Genomic DNA, 20,521 nt, shown 5'->3' with positions numbered 1-20,521 from the left:
GAAAAGGCTATTAAAATACTCCTTCTTTTCCAGCTACTTACTGTGTGAGGCCAAATTTTCTTCAACCAAAACAGTATGTTGTAACAGATAGAATGCAGTAGAATTGAGAATCCAACTGTCTTGTATTAAGATAGACTTTAAAACCTTTGCAAAAATGTAAAATGATGTCTTTTGGCATGCCTGGATGGCTCAGTTGGTTAAGTATTTGACTCTTGATTTTGGCTTAGGTCATGATTTCATGGTTCATGAGTTCAAGCCCTGCCGTTGGGCCCAGCTCTGGCATTGTGGAGCCTGACTTTCTCTGACTTTCTCTCTTTCTGTCCCTTTCCTGCTTGCTCTCGCTTTCTCTCTTTCTTGCCCCCCCCCTCAAAAATAAATAAATAAACATTAACAAAAATGATGTCTCTCTTCTCACTAATTTTTATTTTATAAAAAATAGCTATTTCTCATTAAAGTTATTTATGTTAACATGAATGGGTATATTAATATTATTTTTAAATAAATATTAAACAATTTTTAGTTTACATTTATATTGTAGTAAGTATTTATAACCAAAATCCACATCAGAGAGGGTGTGAAAAGATTCTGAGATCAAGGAGAACGGCTGGTCTAGAAGAACATAAATTGCAATACGGGCAGTACAAACTTGATCTCTTCAAAGCAAATATGGGCTATTTCTTTTCTTCATTTAAAACAATAGTGATTACATTTGGGTAGTGCTTTATACTTTGCAAACAGCTTTTACATGCATCAGTAAGTTAATCCTTTGTGTAATCTTATAAGTCAGGCATTATTTTCTCCATGTTATACTAAAGAAAATTAAAGTTCGGAGCAATCAAGCAGCTTATCTTAGATCAGATAGCCAGTGAAAGAACTGGAATCTGCCCCCAGATTTTCCATTGTCATAGCATTTTCATCATATTTCTGTAATACTACTATATAGGTTCAGAAACTATTAGAAATTATTGGTATGTGACCAATATAATCACAAATTATAATCAATTTGAAAAGTTACTTTTGAGCAAATATTAAACTCAAGTATATAATCAAATTGTATTGGTTTTGAGTTGTATTACAAATTCCACATTAGTAATATCTAAATGAATGTTTTTATATAGTTTCTTTATATCATTCATATATATTTCTTTGTGTTAATTGTATTACTTTGAACTATAAAACTCAATATTCTCTCATTTTTTGACTTAAAAACATGACAATTTTCATATGGCTTGAACTATGCAATTTTAAAAACAAGGAAAATATAAAGAAGGCTTTTAAATTAGGTTGGAAATTATATCAAAAGCATGAAAAAGTATAAACAAAAAAAATAGTCTATGTACACAATCTAACCATTAGTCCCATATGCTAATAGTCTAAGGTAACTGCTATCAACAATTTTCTATATATCTTTCCAGAAATTGTCTATGCAAATACAATCATACATATATCTATTAAAACACAGACACACTCACAAACACACACACGTGGGATCATGCTTAACAAACTATTATGCCTTTTTTGCTAAATATGTTTGGGTGTCATTCCATTCAATTCATGTAGTTCTATTCCTTTAAAATTTAAAGTTCTATGAGTCTATTGGAAGATGTACCATAATTTACTGCTGAATTTAAAAAAGTATTGAGGTACATATCCATTTAGTAAAGTGCACTAATCTTTTTGAAAAGTTATTTATTAATTTTTTAGAGAGAGAGGGAGAGAGAGAGAGAGAGAGAGAGAGCGCACATGGGAGGGGCAGAGAGAGAGGGAGAGAGAATCCCAAGCAGTCTATGTGCTGTCAGCACAAAGCCCAACACAGTGTTTGAACTCACAAACTGTGAGATTATGACCTGCGCTGAAACCAAGAGTCAGACACTCAACCAACTGAGCCACCCAGGCTCCCCTAAAATGCACTAATCTTAAAGTTTTCTACATGCATGTGTGTATATGTGTATGTCTAACTGTATAAGCACCACCTAGATCAAAGTATGGAATGTTTCCAGCATCCAAGAAGGCCACATTGAGTTGCTTCCTAGCCAATAACACCTCCTCAAACCTGCAACCATTGTTCTGAATTTTAATACATAGATCAGTTTTGTCTTTTCTTAAACTTCATATAAGTGGAATTATACTATGTTACTGTATTTTGGTGTGTGTGTGTGTGTGTGTGTGTGTGTCTGGTTTCTTCTGCTCAATAACAGTTCTCTGGGATTGACCTATATTGTGTGTAGCTGTAGTTTGTTCTTTTAAATTGCTGTATAGTATTCCATTCTATGAATTTGTCCATTTCAACTGTTGATGGACATTAGGTTTTTTATATTTAAAGTGTTAGATATGAATAAAGCTTTAATGAACATTCTTTACATGTCTTCTGGTGGACATTTTCATTAATTTTCCTCGAGGTAGTCTTACCTGATTTCATTTTGGTTTAAATGTCTGAATATGCCTGTAAAGGCAGTACTTTATAGAGGAGGTACAACACACCCATCATGCTAACAAATAGTGGTAGAAGGCAAATGGATGAAATACAGAAATTATGAGTGAGATTTGAAAAAACCTTTCAGTTGCAGAAAATGTGGTATAAATAAAAATAGATGTTTTAGTAAAATCTATATGAATTGGATGTATGATGGTGGATTCTGGTATGAAGAAACTCTGCCAATAGAATGCTAGATAAAGAGGATATTCTGTAAGAGCAGAACCACTGGCTTTTTCAGGCTAAAGATATCAATCAGTAATATACTAGCTAAACTTATCTCTATGATTTCATTTGCATTCTTTCCGTCAGATGCTTACTGGCTTATTTTGAGTGCACTATTTAAAAATCCATAGAATATAATACATGCACTCTAAATGGAAAAACTAAAGTTGTTTATCTGTAATAATCTAATCTGGTATCAAATCACTTTCAGATAAATGATTCTTCCTAAAGAGGAAATTTTTATTAGGACGTAATTTATATGTTCGGTTAAACATATAATTTAAAATGAGAAAAACCTAGGGGCGCCTGGGTGGCTCAGTCGGTTGGGCGTCTGACTTCGGCTCAGGTCATGATCTCACAGTCTGTGGGTTCGAGCCCTGCATCGGGCTCCGTGCTGACAGCCCAGAGCCTGGAGCCTGTTTCGGATTCTGTGTCTCCCTCTCTCTCTGACCCTCCCCCGTCCATGCTCTGTCTCTCTCTGTCTCAAAAATAAATAAACGTTAATAAAAAAAAATTTTTTTTAATTAAAAAAAAATAAAATGAGAAAAACCTCAATTAATTGGAACTTTATGTTATAATTAATTTTGTTTCTTGTTAACTAAGGACCAACTAGAAAACTCTTTTTATTTCTCACTGATGAGCATTTCTTAAGTAAATAATCATACTTTCCCAGTCTTGGTATTTTGGTATAAATATCCAATTCATTCTTTGATGATTTAAAAACTCCTGTGTTATTGTTTTAAATATTAATGATTGTTGCAAAAGTGCTATAGATGGTCTATACCTGAGATGACTCTACAAGTTTCTTTTAAAAATACATTTTGTGGGGTGCCTGGGTGGCTCAGTTGGTTAAACGTCCAACTCTTGATTTTGGCTCAGGTCATGAACTCACCATTCATGGGGTTGAGTCTGGCATCTGGCTCTGGTCTGACAGCGTAAAGCCTGCTTGGGATTCTCTCTCTCCCTCTCTCTGCCCCTTTCCCACTCACGCACATGCAGGTGCTAACTCAAAATAAATAAACTTAAAAAAAAAAACACTTTACTATTTCAAAGTTCTAATTAATGGTTTATCATTAATTAATATTTTACCTAATTCAGATCTTTTAAATCAAGCATTAATATTTCATGTAGTATGTCATAAGTAAAACAGATAAAGCTTGAAGGTAATCTATCATATCATTTTACCAAAATGACACCCAATAGTAATTAGCAAAGTAGTTTTTGGTTTAATTGACATGTTAATATTTAGAATGTTTCCAGATAATAAACATGGGTCTGTTTATTCATTGCCTGAAACCATTATTAAGTTAATGTTACTGGAAAGAGATTCATTAGTGTGGTTTCTTTCTTTTGATTAAGTACTGAGTGACCAAGGTATATATATATTTTAAAAAGTATCGATGGTGGTAATTTGTTAATGTAGAGCTTTAGAAAACACTGGAAGTGCTCTCTTGCTCTGGATGTTTATATCAAATTGCTGGCTGGACACCTCTGCCTCAACATTGTGAACTGCATGTGCCCGGAATGGAATCCTGACTCCCCACGTCTCTGCTGTGCTATTTTCCTCTCCCTGCTTCACACCGCTTCTTCCCCAGTCTTCCTCACTTCAGAGAAAGGCACACCCACCTATCCAGTTGTTTAAGCCAGAATTTTGGAGTTTTATCTCTGATTCTTCCCTCTTCCTACATCCCACCCAGCAGCAAGTTCTGCCCTTCCTCCCTCACATCCGTCTCTCATTTGTCTTCCTCCCCCTCCCCAGTGCTGCCACAGTAGCCCATCTTCTCCTGCCCAGACCTCTACCACAGCCTCCTTTCTGGTGGCAGTGCTTCCAATTTTGATGCCCTCCATTTGTTCTCCACGCAGCAGTCAGAATAATTTTTTTTATAAGAATGAGGCTTTCACTTTTTTAAAAAGTTTATTTATTTATTTTTGAGAGAGAGAGAGAGAGAGAGAGAGAGAGAGAACGCAGGGGAGGGGCAGAGAGAGAGGGGGAGAGAGAGAATCCCAAGCAGGCCCCTGCTGTCAGTGCAGAGCTGGATGTGCGGCTCAAACTCACAAACTGTGAGATTGTAACCTGAGCCGAAATCAAGAGTTAGTCGCTCAACGGACTGAGCCACCTAGGCGCCCCAGTCATTTCTAACAACATAAATCAATGTTCTCCTCAACATTACACTTGAAAAAAATTCCAACTGTGACCCACTCTTAACACGACTTACTAATCCAGAATGATGAGGCACCTGCTAACCTGTCCTACTATGTCTGGTGCCATTAAGCTCTAGCCATATTGCCTCCTTTTAATTCCTTGAACACGTCAAACAAGCCCTTTCTCACCTCATCACTTTCCACACATGGTTTCCTCTGTTTAGGATACTTCCCTCGCTTTCACACGGTTTGTTCTTTCTCAGCATTGCACTCTCAACTTAAATGTAACCTCTTTGAAGTGGCCTTTCTGCATCACCCGATCTAAGTACCCCACTATTTTCTAGCCCCCATTCTATTTTTTAAATAACATTTACCAAAATTGTAAATATATATTTGTTTTCTTGTTTATTTTCTTCTTTGTTGCATCAGTTAGAATTTGGTTCAACTGCTGAAAACCAAAAATACAGTGGCTGGAAAAGATAGTACATTTTTCGCCCATATAAACACAGTTTAGAGGTACGTAGATCAAGATTAGTTTGATAGCTCCACGATCATAAGAGACCTAAGTTCATTCTCTCTAAGTGTTCCACCAAATTTGGCACGTGGCTTCCACCTCATGGTCCAAAATGGTTGATTGAGCTCCAGCCATCATGCTTTTCTTCCATCCAACAGGAATCAGGAAGGTAAATGTGGTCTTTATTCAAGGTGAAGGAGGTTATATACACAGTTAAAAATGGTTAGTTCCTTAATGAAATTATTGCTTGAGCAAGGATTACCAGTTTGTGTTAAAACTATTAGGAGAATGGCTAATAAGAAAAGAACCTTCCTAAAGTACCCCACCCATGTGCCGCCCCCCCCCTCCCCCCCCGTTTCCACACAGGTTACTTTTTTTCCACTGGAGAAAAAAAAAAAGTAGCTTCATAGGAGAGGAGTCGAGCTGTCATCATCTTAATCCAGTAGTCAGCTATGCTGTGTTTCCTGATGTGATGCAACATGAAGTACATGATACAGCGTATGATGTAATCTTGCCAAAAATGCTTGAGTTTAATTGGGCCTTTTGTCATAATTTCCAGGTTTACAGGAATTACAAGGAAAAGAGAAAGTAAATGATACCCTGAGGAAGCAATCACACAGATTGAGAAATTGGGACATTCTGTAAGACAGTTGTCTCTCTCTGTTTCTTTAACATTTCAGTTTCATGAATGTAAGGACTGATTTATTTTAAGGAGACTGAGGGTACATGACAACCAGATGTGATGTGAGATCCTCAACTGGATCCTGGTTTGGGCTAACCAGCTATAAAGGACATTGTGCAGACAACTGGAAAAATGTCCAAATATGATATGATATGATAAACTATTCAATGTATAGAACTGTTGAATCATTATATTGTGCGCCTAAAACTGATATAACACTATGTTAATTATACTTCAATTTAAAAAGGAATTATTAAGGAATTATTAATGTCAGCTGTGATTCTGTTATTTTGGTTATGTAGGAAAATGTTCTTATGTTTAAAAGATGTATACTTGGGGTGCCTGGGTGGCTCAGTTGGTTAAGTGTCCAACTCTTGATTTTGGCTCAGGTCATGATCTCATGGTGGTGAGTTCCAGCCCAGTGTCGGGCTCTGTGCTGACAGCTCAGAGCCTGGAGCCTCCTTTGGATTGTGTCTCCCTTTCTTTCTGCCCCTCTCCTACTTGTGCCCTCTCTCTCTCTCTCTCTCTCTCTCTCTCATAAATAAATAAACATTAAAAAAGAAGAAGAAACTAAATTCTATGTGTTTTTCAGGATATTGTTAGAAATTCAAGTAACTATTTTTTTCTCTTCTTCATTCCTACGTTCTTTCTTTCTCCTACTACTGCCCTGATGAGATAGCAAGACACTCATTTGCCGACTACAGCTCCTTCCTATTAGCCAACTACATTACAAGAGAATTTCCCCCTTCCCTGCATCTTTAGTTGAAAAACAATAATTATGAGAAAAAAAAGGGGGGGGGGGCGCCTGGTGGTTCAGTCAGTTAAGCATCCAACTTCAGTTCAGGTCATGATCTCACTGTTCCTGAGTTCCAGCCCCGAGTCGGACTCTGTGCTGACAGCTCAGAGGCTTCAGGCTCTGTGTCAGATTCTGTGTCTCCCTCTCTCTCTGCCCCTCCCCCACTCATGTTCTGTCTCTCTCTCTCTCTCAAAAATAAACATTTTTAAAAATTTTTAAAAAAGAAATAATTAAGTTTTTACCATATGTATTATTTAAAAAAAAAAAAAAAAAGAAAACCAATTCAGTCTAAATCATAGATCTTGTTCTTGGGAGTCAGGATCAACACAGATAAAACAAAACTAAAAAATCCCAGCGATACTTTATTTTTCTGTGCTGGTTTACATTTACAAACAGGTCTGACAACAAAATTTCATTTATTCCCCAAATGATACCTTGCTGTAGGCTGGGTTTGAAAAAAAAGATTATTTGTCTTGCTCAAGGTCATCTCCATAATGAAAGATAAATCTGGTATCAGAACCCATGTTGTCTGACTTCTTGTGCCACATTCTTTACAGATTACACTACCTTCTGAAAACCAAAACATAAGCCAGTGTTGCCTTTTTGATGCTACAGTGTGCCAAGGACGATTAACTGTGCTACCCTGTGATGGACTAAAGTACACCTTGACTGCGGGAATGATTTCTATGACTTTCATTTCTGGAATTTTCCGCCCCTCCCCCCTATTTTTCTTAGCAACCAAGAAGTACTGTATTATCTTCTCTCTTTCTGCTGAGTTCCAGCAGCAACAGACCCACTGTGATCAGCAAGAGAGAAGGAAAACCTCCAACTACCATGAATCGTGCGTAACACAGTACGAGAATGTTTTGGATCCTACTACAAGTTCATTTAAAATTTCATCTACATAGCAGAAGCTGTGAAAAGCATAGACAAGGCTGAAAATGGCTGGTAGCTGGCACGTATATCATAGGCATTCCTTATGAGGAGAAAAGAATCTGTGATTTTGTGTGGTACATTTAGCATTATCACCACCTACACATTCAGTTAAAAAGCTGTTCATGGCTGAAGAGAAACCTGATTCCCTCCTACGTCACCTCTCTGCCTCTTTTTGCTGTGAGCTATGGGTGGCTTCCTTGAGAATGTTTGTACCCTTTACCCAGAACAAACATTCCAGTAGGGCAACACTTGGAGAATCTATAAAATAGATTTACTTAGTAATATTTCATAAGTAAATAATAATACAGTATATTTAAAAATATTTTTCTGGCTATTCCCTCTCTTTTATCCCCTATATTTCACTAATCAGTCTTTGAGGTCTTCCCATATTTAAAAAAAATTTTTTTTAATGTTTTATTTATTTTTGAGAGAGAGAGAGACAGAGTGCAAGTAGGGGAGGGGCAGAGAGAGAAGGAGACACAGAGTCTGAAGCAGGCTCGAGGCTCCAAGCTGTCAGCACAGGGCCTGGCGTGGGGCTCGAACTCACAGACTGTGAGATCATGACCTGAGCTGAAGTCAGACACTTAAGCGAATGAGACACCCAGGCACCCCAGCCTTTCCATATTTTTAAAGTCCCTTCAATATATCTTTTATTTCTACTCTACCACCCTTGTTAAAATACTAGTTGCCTTTAGTACTATAAAGTCCAATGAATACCCTTACTACCCATTCTCTCTTTACTTTCTCCAAGTCATTCTTTATGTGTTCCAAACAGTTTGACTGAATTAAATTGTTTTCTGTTTAAAAACACACAATGACTTGAAAAGTCTTAACTTCTCTGACAGTCCAAATCCTTTAGAATATGGTCTTCACTAGAGACTCTTAACTATAGAGAAGAAACTGAGGGTTGCTGGGGGGGTGTTGGGTGGGGGAATGGGCTAAATGATGGTGGGCATTAAGGAGGGCACTTGTGCTGAGCACTAGGTGTTATATATAAGTGACGAATCACTACATTCTACTCCTGAAACCAATACTACACTATATGTTAACTAACTTGAATTTAAATAAAATCTTGGAAGAAAAAAAAAGAATATGGTCTTCATGTACCATATAACCTTATCTTGCTCTTCTAATTGTCATAACAACAATAATTATTATTACTAGTTGAGTACCCAAGTCCCAAACTCTGTGCTAGGTGCTGTCCATATTTAACACAAACTCCTGCTCCAACTAGACCTGGTTCCCCAATATGCCTTGCTCTTCTCAACACTATGTCCACGCTCTATTTTTTAGGTCCCTTTTGTCCCCAAATCCTACTAATATATATTTTTTAATGTTTATTTATGTTTTAGAGGGAGAGAGACAGTGCGAGCGGGGAGGGGCAGAGAGAGAGGGAGACATAGAATCTGAAGCGGGCTCCAGGCTCTGAGCTGTCAGCACAGAGCCTGATGTGGGGCTCTAACTCACGAACCGTGAGATCACGACCTGAGCCTAAGTCAGACGTTCAATCAACTGAGCCACCCAGGCGCCCTCCAAATCCTAGTAGTATTTTGAGAGTGAATTAATTTCTCAGCTCCTCCAAAATTCTCCTTAAATTATTCAGACTCATTTATCTCTTCTATATCTGAGTTTTTTTAACGTTTGTTTATTTTTGAGAGAGCACGTGCAAGTGGGGGAGGGGCAGAGAGAGACACACACACACACCACACAGAATCGTAAACAGGCTCCAGGCTCTGAGCTATCAGCACAGAACCCAACAGGGGGCTAGAACTCACAAACTGTGAGACCATGACCTGAACTGAAGTTGGATGCTTAAGCAACTGAGCCTCCATGGTGCTCTGATATCTAAATTTTTAACACTTTTTTCTATGCCACACACTATGATATTTAGAACCACTGTATGATTGTTTAGTCCTTTCAGGTATGCAAATTCATTACCCATTAAGTTGTCATATATTGGTATCCATGGATGGCCTTCAAAGTATGCATGAACTGTTTGGAACCGCATGCTTTACATTTGTGCATTTTTTCTAGGTCAGGAGTTTTTATGGCATTGTGGAGAGGCCTGTGGAAAAGGTTGAGTTACTGTCTGGATACCAAGTCATACTTTTAGTTCAAGTCTCTTAAGTAAACATAAGAAATCTATGTCTTATTGCATGTCCTCTGATCCTCCATTATAAAAATTCTAAGGGGCATGGGACTGAGTGTTAAAATTGTGAACTGTTGTTTTACTCTGCATTAAATATGAGGTGTCTTGAATTTTGATGTGAAAAACATAAATCATTATATGCAGAACTTATTTCAACAATAATTTTTAAATTAAATATTTTTTGAATAAGGAATACAGTCAGATAATATAATATCTGTAGCTTCATTAGCCAAGGCTTTTTTGGTTGCAAGCAACAGAAATTTATTTCAAACCAGTATAAACAAAAAGTAAATTTATTTAAGAATAGAGTATCCCAGGGGCGCATGGGTGGCTCAGTTGGTTGAGTGTTCAACTCTTGATTTCAGCTCAGGTCATGATCCCAGGGTCATGGGGTTGAGTCCCACGTTGGGCTCCACAGTGAGCATGGGGCCTGCTTAAGATTCTTTCTCTAAATAATAATAATAATAATAATAATAATAATAATAATAATAATAATAAATTGTTCTAGAGCTGTGATGAATGCTAGTATTATTTTGATAGGGATTACACTGAATGTGTATATTGCTTTGGGTAGTATAGACATTTTAACAACATTCGTTCTTCCAATCCATGAGCGTAGAATGTTCTTCCATTTCTTTGTGTCTTCTTCAAGACTATTTATTTGGTTAGATTTATTCCTAGGTATCTTATGGTTTTTGGTGCAATTGTAAATGCAATCGATTCCTTTATTTCTCTTTCTGCTGCTTCATTATTTGTATATAGAAATGCAACTGATTTCTGTATGTTGATTTTATATCCTGCAACTTTGCTGAATTCATGCATTAGTTCTAGTATTTTTTTTGGTGCAGTCTTTTGGGTTTTCCACAAAGAGTACCATGTCATCTGTGAAGAGCAAAATTTTGACTTCTTCCTTGCCAAACTGTATGTCTTTTATTTCTTTGTGTTGTCTAATTGCTGAGGCTAGGACTTCTAGTACTATGTCGAACAACAGTAGTGAAAGTGGACATCTTTGTTCCTGACCTTAGGGGGAAGGCTCTCAGTTTTCCCCCCATTGAGGATAATATTGGTGTGGGTCTTTCATATATGGCCTTTATGATGTTGAGGTATTTTCCTTCTATCTCTACTTTCTTGAAGGCTTTCTTCAGGAAAGGATGCTATCTTTTGTCAAATGCTTTCTCTGCCTGTACTGAGAGGATCGTTTGGTTCTTAACCTTTCTTTTATTAATGTGATATATCACGCTGAGTGATTTGTGGATATTGACCCAACACTGCAGCCCAGGAGTAAATCCCACTTGATCATGATGAATAATTCTTTTAATGTATTGTTGGATTCAATATACTAGTATCTTGTTGAGAATTTTTGCATCCATGTTCATCTACACATTCAATGCAATCCCAATCAAAATAACACCAGTCTTCTTCACAAAGTTAGAACAAACACTTTTAAAATTTGTATGGAACCAGAAAAGACCCCAAATAGCCAAAGTAATGTTGAAAAAGAAAACCAAAGTAGGAGGCATCACAATCCCAAACTTTAGCCTGTATTATAAAGCTGTAATCATCAAGACAGTGTGGTACTAGCACAAACACAGACACATAGATTAATGGAACAGAATAGAGAGCCAAGAAATGGACCCACAAATGTATGGCCAATTAATCTTCAACAAAGCAGGAAAGAATATCCAACAGAAAAAAGACAGTCTTTTCAGCAAATGGTGCTGGGAAAACTGGACAGCAATGTGCAGAATGAAACTGGACCACTTTCTTATACCATACACAAAAATAAATTCAAAACAGATAAAAGACCTAAATGTAAGGTAGGAAACCATCAAAATCCTAGAGGAGAAAGCAGGCTGCAACCTCTTTGACCTCTGCTGCAGCCATTTCTTACTAAGCATGTCTCCAGAGGCAAGGGAAATGAAAGCAAAAATGAACTATTGGGACCTGATCAAGATAAAAATCTTCTGCCTAATGAAGGAAATAATCAACAAACTAAAAGGCAACCAACAGGATGGGAGAAGATATTTGCAAATGACAAATCTGATAAAGGTTAGTATCCAAAATCTATAAGTAACTTATCAAACTCAACACCCCAAACCCAAATAATCTAGTGAAGAAATGGGCAGAGGACATGAACAGACACTTTTCCAAAGAAGACATCCAGATGGCTAATAGACACATGAAAACATGTTCAATATTACTCATCATCAGGGAAATGAAAATCAAAACCACAAAGAGATATTACCTCACACTTGTCAGAATGGCTAAAATTAACAACCCAGGAAACAACAGATGTTGGTGAGGATGCAGAGAAAGGGGGAATACTTTTGCATCATTGGTGGGAATGCAAACTGGTGTAGCCACCCTGGAGAACAGTACAGAGGTTTCTCAAAAAATTAAAAATAGAGCTATCCTATGACCCAGCAATTGCACTACTAGGTATTTATCCAAAGGATACGAAAATGCTGATTCAAAAGGGCACATGCACCCCAATGTTTATAGTAGCACTGTCAACAATAACCAAATTATGGAAAGAGTCCAAATATCCTAATGAGTGGATAAAGAAGATGTGGCATACATATACAATGGACTATGACTTGGTGATGAAGAAGAATGAAATCTTGCTATTTCCAACAGTGTGGATGAAACTTGAATGTATCGCACTAAGTGAAATAAGTCAGTCAGAGAAAGAGAAATATTGTATGATTTCACTCATATGTGGAATTTAAGAAACACAACTGATGAACATATGGGAAGGGAAGAAAAGATAAAAACAGAACAGTCCTAGCTCCCTTCCTTCCCATCCATCCATCCATCCATCCATCTTCCCATCCATCTAAGTCTAGCAGTAGCTTCTCAGAACTCCCCAGAACTTGTACTGTCTTAAATTCTTATTTCTCTGCATGAAAATCCTCAAGAATGTTTATGAAAAAAACTAACCTGTATAGTGTACTTTTGTGTGCCAGATACTCTTAAAGTTCAACTTATTCTTGAAACCATCCTATGAGTTTGACCACAATTATTATCCCCATTTACAGATGAGGAATGAAGCACAGAGAAGATAATTGCTGAAAATCACAAACCCAGTAAGTGGTAGTGTAGGGATGTAAACCTAAGTAAGTTTGACTTTAGAATCTATGCTTTTTACTCCTATCTTCACTATGTCATAGTGAAGGCTATATTCAAAACAGTGATTACCAAAATGTTTAACATGTTCTTTTTATTTATTTTTTAAAAAATGTTTATTTATTTATTTTGAGACAGAGAGTGAGCAGGGGAGGGGCAGAGAGAATCCCAAGCAGACTCCTTGCTGGCAGGGCAGAGCCCAGTGCGGGGCCTGATCCCACAAACCATACGCTGAGATCAAGAGTCAGATGCTTAAGTGACAGAACCACCCAAGCACCCCTGTTTAACATGTTTTCGAATATATGCTGCTGGCATACTTAACAGGATTAACAAATGTGCTGGTGCAGCTCATTTGTGAGGCTGCAGAACTAAGTGGATCTGAACTGGGCTGGTGGGCCTGGTTGTCATTTATTTTTGCAGCCATTATTTTGAGGACTTACCTTTGGTAAATGCCACCTTTCTCACAAGTTTTAGGTTTGGAAGTTACCTATGAATACAAGATTCTTTAAAAGGATTGTGGCTTCAAATTAAGCCAACATGTTCTCTTCCAATTTTTTATTATTGGTAATTGTATTGCTCCTTTGAATGCTGTCTTCCTAGGTGGTGGTCATCCACGTGGGCTATTATGGCAGAGCTCTGTTGGAAGTGGCGAAAGAGATGAAAGTAAAGTTAACAACTAAGCTTGGATGAAGCTTGAGAATGCAATAGGACAAATGGGTTATTGCTTTGGAGAGGTTTTGATCTAAATATGGAGAGTGATTGGGGCGCCTGGGTGGCTCAGTCGGTTGAGTGTCCAGCTTCGGCTCAGGTCACGATCTCGCGGTCCGTGAGTTCGAGTCCCGCGTGGGGCTCTGTGCTGACTGCTCAGAGCCTGGAGCCTGTTTCACATGCTGTGTCTCCGTCTCTCTCTTACCCTCCCCCGTTCATGCTCTGTCTCTCTCTGTCTCAAAAATAAATAAACGGTAAAAAAAAAAAAAAAAATTAAAAAAAAAATATGGAGAGTGATTATAAACTGTCTGTAAGGCTTAGAAGAATCAGTATGACCCTGTAAAGATAACAGGCAGGAATGCCATGCTTGAATCTTAATCTGCAAATTAAGACTCTGCAGTGCTCATGACTCTCAAGAACATTTCCAATGAAGTCAGACACATAGTGTGATTGACAGCCTAGTGAGATTAGTGATAATGAATGTGAATTCAGACTGGTCAGCGTCGTGGTGTGTTTTTCTCAAGCCACGTTCAGCTTTGATGGTGCAAAATTAGAGAAGGCAGAGTTGGATTTAACTGGGGTTGTGGTTTCCCAGAGCCAGATAAGGGAAGGGAGTTGAGGGAGTCTTTGCTATTCTCAACTACTCATTAAGTGTAAATTTTGTAAACATCCCATCACCCTTCATGTGAAAGTCTTGGGAATTTATTTGAACTCTCTTGAGCATACTAATCAATTTGGGACTAATCACCTCCTTTATGATATTGAGTCTTCTCTTTATAAGTTCCTATAATATCTTAAAAAAAAATTTTTTTTTTTACATTTATTTTTGAGAGACAGAGCACTAGTGGGGAGGGGAAAACAGAGAGAGAGAGAGAGAGAGAGAGATTGAGAGAGAGATGGAGAAGGAGAGGGAGAGAGAGAGGGAGACACAGAATCCAAAGCAGGCTCCAGGCTCTGAGCTGTCAGCACAGAGCCCGACACGGGGCTCGAACCCACATACTGTGAGATCATGACCTGAGACAAAGTTGGACGCTCAACTGACTGAGCCACCCAGGCACCCCTCCCTATAATCTCTTTTAATGTAAAGTTTTCAATTTTTCTCCAAAAAAATTTAATCACAGATACTAAATTTAGTATCAGTAGACATGAAAGAAATTGTTTATCACATTCTTGCTCATTGTTTTCATATCTAAAGTTGTCTTGTGAAAATTTTCCATCTAAGTTTCATCATAAAATTATGAAATTATTATTGCTGTCAAATTCTTATTTTGAGACTTGAATGGTTTAGTAATATCAAGTGTTGTAACTCAGCTGCCCATTTTGTAATAGTTCTCTTGAAAAAAGAGAGAAAGAAAAAAGAAATAATTCTCTAGTAGCTGTTTTTCTTTGAGTTTTCATCTTTTGAGTAGGCTGCCTTGCTTCTCTCAAAGGTACTGTGTTATTTCTCCGTTGTAAATATTTGCTTTTTTTTTTTTACTTAGTACCCTTACAGTTCAAAATATTTGGAAATGTAGTACCTTAAAGAAATTGTGTAAATGTTATAAGGCATCATACATTACTATAATTAATAACTCAAGTTCACATCCCCAAATCATCATTATTTTAGATTTTTAGAAATCCAGTAATTTGGTTAAAATGAGGGTTCTCTTTGTGTGTGTGTGTGTGTGTGTGTGTGTGCACGCGCATACATGTGTAACATTTGGCTGTATATTTGGATTAGTTTCCTATGGTTACCATAGCAAGGTACCACAAACTGGATGGTTTAAAACAGTAGAAATTTGCTCTGTCACACTTCTGGAGACTAAACGTAGGAAATCAAGGTGTTGACAGAGCTGTGCTCCCTCTGAATCTTCTAGGATCCACTCTTCCCTTTCCAGCTTTTGGAAGCCACATGTATTCCTTGGCTGTGGTTCCAACACTGTAATTTCTGCCTCTGTCTTCACATGGCCAACTTCTCTATGTGTTTTTGTCTTCTCTTCTTCTTAGAAGGACACCAGTTAGATTGGATTAAGAGCCCACTCTGCTCCAGTAGGACCTCATCTTAACCAAATACATCTGTGACGACCCTATTTCCAAATAAGGTCATTCTGAAGTACTGAGGATTAGAACTTCAAAATACTTATTTGGAGGGAGATACAATTCAACTCAAAACAACACCTAATTACTTACTAAGAGATCCCATGTTACTTTTTTAGGAATATGTGCAAATTCATTTAAAAGTGTAGTTTCCAAAAAAATAAATAAAAGTGCAACTTTGAAAAAATAAAAAATAAAAATAAATAAAAATGTAACCTGAACTCTATTTGAAATAAAGAGATAAATGAAATAATATACTGTTAAAATCTTCAGGAATGAAATATTGTACATCAACTAGGTCTTTATGGTGACTCTCCATTTTTTACTTCAATAAAAATTCTGCAGGCAGTATATTTGCTTAAGGAATTTGGCTGAGTCACTGACTCTACTATGGTTTACTTGAGTGTATTTCCAAGTCTATTCAGCTTTCTACATAGTTTCATATTTGCTTCTAGAAATGAGAAAGATAAAGTTTGAGGAAAGAAGCTCATCTAAGTTAAACACACATTGAAATGTGTAAAAGGAAATTGCCTTCTTTCAAAAAAGTCTCTAAAAGATCTTGTTACATTTATAAAGCCTTCTGAATGCTGTAATAAGTCTGCCAGCACCATCTTTAGTTTAGAGCATTGTTGCAAATGTCCTTTTGTAAAATAGATCTTTCTGAGCTGGTCATCCCAATATTTGGTGTTGGCTCGAAAGAGAAATTAAGGTTAAAAATAAACAACAGTAAAAAAAAAAATCTTGAAGGTAGATCAGAGCTAGGGCAGTCATCTAGTTCAACTCCCTGATTTACAGTGGAGATATCAAGGCCCAAAGGTTCCTGAAGGTCACTTTGCTGAAGCATGGCAGAACTGACTCTAAAATCTTGCTCTACAGAATCACATTGTCTTTTCTTTCATATCATATTGAGACCTTGTACAAAGGTGAACAATGGCTGGCACTGAATTGTACACTTTTTTGTTGAAGTATAGTTGACACACAATGTTATATTAGTTTCAGGTGTACCACATAGTTATTCAACTTCTCTGTATGCTATGCTCACCACAAGTGTAGCTACCATATGTCACCATGCAATGCTACAGTACCATTGTCTACATTCCCTATGCTGGACTTTTCATCCCCATGATTTATTCATTCCATAACTGGAAGATGGTACTTCCCACTCTCTTTCATTCATTTTGCCCATTCCCCCTTCCTCTTCCCTGTGGCAACCATTAATTTGTGTTCTGTATTTATCAGTCTATTTCTTTAAAAAAAATTTTTTAAATCTTTATTTTTGAGAGAGAGACGGAGAGAGAGAGAGAATGAGTGGGGAGAGGGGCAGAGAGAGAGGGAGACACAGAACCCAAAGCAGGCTCCAAGCTTTAAGCTGTCAGCACAGAGCCTGACATGGGGCTTGAACCCACAAACCAAGAAATCATGACCTGAGCCAAAGTTGGATGCCCAACCGCCTGAGCTACACAGGTGCCCCTGGGTCTGTTTCTGCTTTTGTTTGTTCATTTGTTTTGTTTTCTAGATCCCACTTATAAGTGAAATCATATGGTACTTGTCTTTCTTCATCTGACTTATTTCACTTAGCATAACCTCTAGGTCCAACTGTATTGTTGCAAAAGGTAAGATCTTATTATTTATTTTTTTAGGGCTGAGTAATACTCTATTGTACGTGTGTGTATGTGTGTGTGTATCGTCTTTATCCATTCACCTATTAATGGACACTTGGACTGCTTCCATATCTTGGGTATTGTAAATAATGCTGCAGTAAACATATATCTTTTCCAGGTAATATTTTTTGTTTTCTTTGGGAAATTACCCAGTAGTGAAATTATTGGATCATATGGTATTTCTATTTTTAACTTTTTGAGGAACCTCTGTATTGTTTTCCACAATGGTTGCACCAATTTGCATTCTCACCAACAGTGCAGGAGGGTTCTGTTTTCTTTACATCCTTGCCAATGCTTGTTATTTCTTCTCTTTTTGATGCTAACCATTCTGACTAGTGTGAGATACTATCTCATTGTGGTTTTGATTTGCATTTCCCTGATGATGGATGATGTTGAGCATCTTTTCATGTGTCTATTGGCAATCTGTATGTCTGATGAATTGCATACTTTATATTTTTTATGTTTATTTATTTTTGAGAGAGAGAGAGACAGAGTGTGAGCAGAGGAGGGGAAGAGAAAGAGGGAGACACAGAATTTGAGGCAGTCTCCAGGCTCTGAGCTGTCAGCACAGAGCCTGGCACAGGGCTTTAACTCACGGACTGCGGGATCATGACCTGAGTGAAGTCAGACACTTAACTGAGCCACCCAGGTGCCCCTGAATTGCATACTTTAACTGCATAAATCTTATGGTATGAGAATTATATCTCAATAAAATTGTTTTTAAAAAAAGATGAATGGCTGGCTTTCAGGGCAATAGCAATGAAAGTACAGTATGCTTGAGAAACATTTATTTTAAATAATAAATGATTTCTTCTAAAAAAAATTGCACAGGTTTGTTCCTCTTTCTCAAGATTGCTTTGGCTATTCAGGGTATTTAGTGCTTTGACACAAATTTAAGGATTGTTAGTTCTGTTTCTGTGAAAAAGGTCATTGAAATTTTAATAGGGACTGCATTGTATCTGTAGATTGCTTTGGCATTTAACAACAATAATTGTTCTAGTCCATGAGCCTGGAATATCTTTGTGTCATCTTCAATTTCTCTCATTTATGTCTTACAGTTTTTAACATATAGATCTTTCACCTCCTTGGGTAAGTTTATTCCTAGGTTGTTTTTTGATGTAATTGTAAATAGGATTGCTTTCTTAATTTCTTTCTGATAGTTCATCATTAGTGTCTAAAAACACAACAGATTTTTGTGTATTGATTTTGTACCCTGTAACTTTACTGAATTTATTTATTAGCTTTAACAGTTTTTTGATGGAATCTTTAAGGTTTTGTGTATAAAATGTTAGGTCATCTATAACAGTGACAGTTTTTTACTTCTTTCCAATTTGGATGCATTTTATTTTTTTCTTGCCTAATTGCTATGGCTAGGACTTTCAATACTATGTTAAATAAAAGTGGCAAGAATGGGCATCCTTGTCGTGCTTCTGCTCTTAGAGGAAAAGCTTTCAGCTTTTCACTGTTGACTATATTAGCTGTAAGCTTGTTATATATGTCCTTTATCGTGTTGAGGTATGTTCCCTTTATATCTACTTTGTTGAATTTTTATCATAAGTGGATGTTGAATTTTGTCATATGCTTTTTCTATGTCTATTGCGATGATAATATGACTTTTATCCTGTATTTTGTTAATGTGGCATATCACATTGACTGATTTGCTGTGTTAAACCATCCTTGCATCCCTGGAATAAATCTCACTTGATTATGGTATATGATCCTTGTAATGTTTTGCTGACTTCAATTTGCTAATATTTTGTTGAGGATTTTGTGACTATGTTCATCAGGAATATTGGCCTATAATTTTCTTTTCTTATGGAATCTTTGTTTGCTTTGGTATCCAAGTAATGCTGGTCTAATAAAATGAGTTTGGAAGAGTTCCCTCCTCTTCTATTTTTGGTAGAGTTTGTGAAGGATTACTATTAGTACTTCTTTAAATGTTTGATAGTATTTACCAGTGAAGCCACCTGGTTCTGGATTTTTGTTTGTTGGATATTTTTTGATTACTGATGCAAACTCCTTACTAGTAATTATTCTGTTAGATTTTCTTTCTTTCTTTCTTTCTTTCTTTCTTTCTTTCTTTCTTTCTTTCTTTTTTAAAGTTTATTTATCTTGAGAGAGAGAGAGAGAGAGAGAGCGAGCAAGTAGGGCAGGGGCAGGGAGAGAGAGAGAGAGAGAGAGAGAGAGAGAGAGAGAGAGAGAGAATCCCAAGCAGGCTCTGCACATCAGGGCAGAACCCCATGTGAGGCTCAAGCACATAAACTGTGAGATCATGACCTGAGTTGAAACCAAGAGTCAGCTGCTTAACTGACTGAGCCACCAGGTGCCCCCTGTTCAGATTTTCTATTTCGTCATGCTTTAGTCTTGATAAGTTGTATGTTTTTAGAAATTTATCTATTTCTTCTAGGTGGTCCAATTTGTTGATATGTAATTGTTCATAGTAGACTCTTATGATCCTTTGTAGTTCTGTGGTGTCAGTTGTAACATCTCTTTCATCTCTGATTCTATTTATTTGAGTCCTTTTTTGGGTGAGTCTAGCTAGAGCTCTGTCGATTTTGTTTATCTCTTAAAATAACTACCTCTTCATTTCATTGATCTTTTCTACTGTCTTTTTAGTCTCTATTTCACTAATGTCTGCTATAATCTTTGTTATTTTCTCCTACTAACTTCAGCTTCATTTGTTTTTCTTTTTCTAGTTCATTGAGGTGCAAAGATGGGTGGTTTAAGACTTTTCTTTTTTCTTGAGGTAGACATTCATCACTATTAACTTTACTTTTAGAACTGCTTTGCTGCATCCTGTAAGTTTTGTGACATCATATTTCTGTTTTCATCTATCTCAAGGTATTTTTTATTTACTTTTAAAATTTCTTCTTTAATTCATTGGTTGTTCCATAGCAAGTTTAATCTTCACATATTTGTGAATTTTCTGGTTTTCTTTGTATAATTAATTTCTAGTACATACCACTGGTTCAGAAAAGATACTTGATACAATTTCAATTCTCTCAAATTTATTAAGACTTGTTTTGTGGACTA

This window comes from Panthera leo, chromosome A3 (assembly GCF_018350215.1).
Source record: "Panthera leo isolate Ple1 chromosome A3, P.leo_Ple1_pat1.1, whole genome shotgun sequence".
Classification (NCBI taxonomy): Eukaryota; Metazoa; Chordata; class Mammalia; order Carnivora; family Felidae; genus Panthera; species Panthera leo.
The sequence above is the reverse complement of the archived record's forward strand: the minus strand, read 5'-3'. Positions refer to the sequence as shown.